Genomic DNA, 5,557 nt, shown 5'->3' with positions numbered 1-5,557 from the left:
AATTTAACTTCTAATTACCACTTGTGGGTAGTTTTCATAGATGCCTAGTGGAAGAACATTCAAATTCTGTCCGGGAAAGCAAGACATCTTCTATTATTTTGATGGAGGGCAAGAGGGATAAAAAACGAGACAGAGCAGAGAACACTGAATTGAAGACCCAACACTTCAGAGTTAAATCATATTTAGAGGGAATATTTGGACATTATCCTTCACAAATGGACACGATACTACTAAAATTTTTGGTAAATTTTATTTTAGCATAATTTCGGATTTATAGAAAAGTTGCAAGCAGAGTAGAAAGAGTTCCTCTGTACCCTGCACCCAGTTTTCCTTGTTATCAACATCTCATATTAATGTGGTCCATTTGTCAAACTAATGAAATATTATTGATATATTTTTATCTACAATAAATATTAAGATTTTATAGCTTTTTTAATACTCAAGAGATTTTATCCTAGTTGCTATAATTACAGTGCTTGTTTGTCAAAACGAAAACTGAAAACAAGTATACAAAACAGTTGACTACTAATCATGTACTGAAAGCACTAGGAGGTTCCTGGACACCAAATAAACCAGTTTCGAGGATTTCCCTAAGTTGAACAGCTCCAGCTTCTTCAGCGTTTATCAAAATACAAAAGAAAAAAGCTGAGGTCTTCGTTTTGATGGCAAATCTGACCCTTGCAGGAGGAGGGAGTGAAAGCACATGAAGACTGGGGTGGGGTGGGGGGGCGGTGCAGGGGGCTGAGGGTCTAGGGTGACTGTCCCACTCTCCTGTCCTCACTCCTGCTGGTGAGACCCCAGGTAGCCCCACGGCAAGCCAGAGTGCCCACACTGACCCAAGGGAAGGCCGGGGCCCTCCATGGGGTCCACTAGCAGTGACTGCAGCCCCCAACCCGTCTCCTGGGGGACTGTGTAATCACAAGGACATGCACAAACGCTAGGGGATGAGGGATGACCCGACACAGAGCAAATCACAGGGATACACAGAGACCCTGCAAATGGATCCCAGAGGAGGAGTACCAAGGCTGGTCCCACACAGTGACTCTTAAAGAGGCCCCGTGTGCCTAAAAACCCTCTAACAGTGGGTTGATTCTCTCTTTAAAAAAAAAAAAAAAAAAAAAAAAAAAAAAAAAAAAAGCTAAGTTATATTGCATAGGAGTACTAAATACTGCCTCGTTGGCAACCAAAATTACATTGAACGAACACCCGGCTGCAGGCTAAGCCTGCACATTTACAGCATGGTGAAGCACACTGTAAGGGACCACGGAGACAGCTTCTGCCTTAGCCCCGCTCCCCCCACAAGGTAAAGCGAGGGGTGGGAGGGAGTGAGAAGGAGAGCAGAGGAGGAGCGCGGCTCACTTCTGGTTCTGGAGCTGATTGGACAGCGGGTCCAGCCCCTCATAGAGCTCCGTCCCGCTGGTGGCACAGGTGGCCTGATTGTACCAGTTCCTGGGGCGCAGGGAGTGCAGACCCAGCTCGTCCGTTGTCTTGGCCGCATTCATGGTTTGGGGAGGTCCTGTTTGTTCACAACACCAGGAGGACCGCATCCCTGACCTCATCCACCACCAGCATCCTCGTGAGCTCCTCAGGGGTCCGGTTCACAAGCCCTCTGTTGTTGCTGTGAATCACAAAGATGAGACCTTGTGTGGTCTGGGAGCAGTGGCGCCACAGAGGGCTGGTCTTGTCCTGGCCGCCCGCATCCCACCCGGTGAAGCTGATGTTCCTGTACTCCACGGTTTCCACACTGACACCTATGGTGGGAATGGTGGTCACGATCTCACCCAGCTGCAGTTTTACAAGGTAGTGGTCTTCCCCAGAGCATCCAGGCCCTCCATGAGGATGCACATTTCTTTTTTGCCAAAAAAGACACTTGAAGACTTTTGCGTAAAAATTCCCCATGCCGTAGATCGGTGGGAGCGACGCCGGCCAGAGAAACCCCTGACCGCCGACGACCTTGGGGAGGCTGCTTCTCTGAGCCAAGCATTGGTTTCATTCGCACTAAGATTTTATACCTTTAATCTCATGTTCTTTCTGTTCTAGTACCCCATCCAGGACATCCTATTACATTTACTCATAATATCTCCATAGGTTCCTCGAGATGGTGAACAGTTTCTCAGACCTTCCTTGTTTTTGATGACCTTGACAGTTTTGAGGAGCACTGGTCAGATATTGATAAACTCTTCATCAGCTTAATTTTGTCTGATGTGTTTCTCATGGTCAAACTGGGGTTATGGGTTTGCGGGATAAAGACTGCAGAGGTAAAGTGCTGTTTTCTTCATGTCTTACCAAGAGTACCTACTGTCAACATAACTTTTCACTGTTTATGCTGACTTTCATCAGTTGATTGAAGGGGTGTTTGTCAGCTTTCTCCAGCGTCAAGTTATTCTTTTATTCTCAACTTTCTATACTGTACCCTTTAGAAGTTACTATGCACATCACACACTTAAGGGATGGGGACTTTAAGTTAGCCAAGTAATTGTATTGGCAAAGAGACAGCTTGATATGCTGAAGCATCATATAACTAATAAACATCCTCCAGAAGACCAAGCCTGTACTAACCTCTCAGGGGAATATTCTCCAATTTCCTCTTAAATGTGACCTCGGGCATGACTATACAGGCAAAACTCCCCAGAGGTAGGGCCAGATGGCGCATTAGACACTGAACAACAAAGTTGTTTCTAAAGTGCTGAGTCCTACCCACTGACATTTGATAAATGCTTTGGACAAGGCGATTGTGTTTCTTCTTCTTCCTCTTTCTAAATGAATTTTTATTTCAGTGTTCCTATTCCTAATCCATATTTCAACATGGGGTGTATAAACATACTACTTGTCTCTTAGCTGTCTAAACTAAATGTCCATAGCAGAACTTGCTGAACATTATTCATTCTTCATGGATTTTTAGTTACTATATTAATTTAGGATTTTCTTGCTGGAGAAAAAGAATTTGTTCCATGACTGAGAAGTAAGTGCATGGATATTTGGATAGCCACAGAAATAAATTAACAACAGTGAAAAAGGTCACTGTCCTTTTATGTTCTTCCATGGTAACAGAATCTTGATTTTTAAGTTTTATCCTGAGTATATCATTATCCAGAAAAAAAAAGAAAGATAACATTTTCTTTTTTTTTTAAAATATTTTATTTATTTATTCGACAGAGAGAGACAGCCAGCGAGAGAGGGAACACAAGCAGGGGGAGTGGGAGGGGAAGAAGCAGGCTCCCAGCAGAAGAGCCCGATGTGGGGCTCGATCCTGTAACGCTGGGATCACGCCCTGAGCCGAAGGCAGACGCTTAACCGCTGTGCCACCCAGGCGCCCCAAGATAACATTTTCTTTACTCCCTAGCAGGTAGGTATGTTCATAGGACTAAATTCCCTCCAATAAGAAGTTGAAGAAAAAATTTTTAAATGTATGCAATTTCAGGGTTTTCCCATTAAATAAATGGGATTTGCCCCTCACCTTTGACTTCCCTGCCTTCTTTCTATATGGAATAAGGATATATTGCAGAGTTGCTTTGGCATATGTGGATGAGGGCAAATTTGTAGAAGGGCGAATGAACAAATTAATAGAATTCACAGCCCTTGACAATACCATAGAGTAGGGCCTCCACTGGATGGAGATTTTAAGTGAGAAAAATACACAGTTGTCTTTTATAAGATGCAGATTTTTTGGAACACAGTCTCATATAACCAAATTTTACAGTAATTAAAACAACTGAAAATTGCTTCAAAAGTGTATATGGAGGCTTAAAAGACAAAAAAGAACATATTTTTGGAACAGGGTACATGATGAATTTATTTAGACATTAATAAGTAATATATAAGTATAGTTTTTCTTTTCAGAAATATAACTAAGTTAACATGGAGCTCAGAAACAGACCCATATATATTTTAAACTATGCATGAGATAAAGCCATATCAGTGGGAAAGGTATAAACATTCCAGTCAATAGCAGTGGAACTGATTATAAATGTGGAAAAAATTATATTGGGTTTGTATGCTCATCAACTGCAGAATGAAGCATAACATAAATATGAAAGACAGTACCTCAAAACCTTTAAAAAAGATACAAATGATTAATGGCACACCTCCCAGTATTAAAATATCTTCAAACAAGACAAAAAATCTCAAATACAATTGAAAAGATTGATAATTTAGAATATATAATAAAATTAATGTTTCTGTTAATTAAAGTGCCCCATGAAAAGATTGAAAATAAGGTCACAAATTTATAAATTTGCTAAAAACTGAAAAAAAAATCCTAGAATATAAGATATATAAAAGAACTCAGGCAAAGGTCATCCCCTGAAAACACTGAACTTCAACAAACTTTTCACAGAATAAAAACATGCCTAACCTTATTAGTAAGTGGAAAAATGCAGATAAAACAGTGAGAAATCATTTCGTATCTAACAAAAATTAAAAGGCCTATAATGACAAATGTTGGCAGGGATATAGCAAAATACAAACCTTCATAACTACCCGTGTAAGCATAAATTGTAGGGGGAAAATGACAAGAAAAAGAAAGAAAATCTTTACAAAGTAGTTTGGCAACAGCCTTAAAGAGTTGAACATGTGTAAATTCCAAGAGCCACAAATTCTGTTCTCAGTAGATATACAGATACAGATATAGATACAGTTATCAGCATGTTCAAATAGATCTATGATTATCTATCATCTATCTATCTACATCATAGACGAGAAACATTTAAGATTTTACTTATTTATTTCAGAAAGAGAGACCAAGACAGCGAGAGAGCATGAGTGGAGGGGAGGGTCAGAAGAAGAGGGAGAAGCAGACTCCTTGCTGATCAGGGAGCCGGACGTGGGGTTCCATTCCAGGACCCCAAGATCATGACCTGAGCCAAGAAACTTGAACTCATGTGTAAGAAGGCTATCTTCCTCTCTCTTTCCTCTTTCTGCCTCCTTCTCCCTCTTTCCTTTCCTTCTGTCTCTCCCTCTCTCCCTTAGTCCCGCCTTCCCTCTCTTCATTTCTTCTTTCTTCTATCTACCAACCTGCCCATCATTTTTATTTACTTAACACATGCTTGCAGAATACTCTTGTGCAAGTATTGCCATAACTACAGTATAATTACTACATCAGTCACCACAACTTAATGAGTCAGGTACAGTTACCATCCCCATTTTTCAAATGAAGAAAATAAAGTAGATAATTGATGGCAGCTCCCAAAGGAAATACAGTTGTTGTTGTTGTTGTTGTTGTTTAATTTGCTCCCACTTTTCTAAAGCCTATTCTGTGTTATATAAGTAGAAACAAGGTTTCCCTTATTTCAAATTCTTCATTTACTGTCGATAACATTCTTACCTAGTCTTCCCCTGGCATATAATTCAGTTATCTCAAAATTGTCTTGCATCAAAGTTCTTTCTTGGAATCCCAATGTATGTCAAGTTGTTCTAGTTTCCTATCATAGAAGTTCTGACAGTTAGTGCTAATATATTGTATACAAATAGAATATAAATATAGTAATTTGTGTTTGTCATTATTTTTTGTGTGTTAAGTACAAGTATAATATAAAGTATAATATATTTGTATTATAAT

The 5,557-nt window shown here is 40.1% G+C and overlaps 1 pseudogene; it reads right to left on the bottom strand.

Moving 5' to 3' along the window:
• Positions 1-1,102: 1,102 nt before the first annotated feature.
• LOC103673063 lies at positions 1,103-2,166 on the bottom strand (annotated as a pseudogene).
• Between the last annotated feature and the right edge of the window lie 3,391 nt (positions 2,167-5,557).

The sequence above is a fragment of the Ursus maritimus genome, unplaced genomic scaffold (genome assembly GCF_017311325.1).
Source record: "Ursus maritimus isolate PB19 unplaced genomic scaffold, ASM1731132v1 scaffold_4, whole genome shotgun sequence".
Classification (NCBI taxonomy): Eukaryota; Metazoa; Chordata; class Mammalia; order Carnivora; family Ursidae; genus Ursus; species Ursus maritimus.
This window is presented reverse-complemented; position numbering and strand designations above follow the sequence as displayed.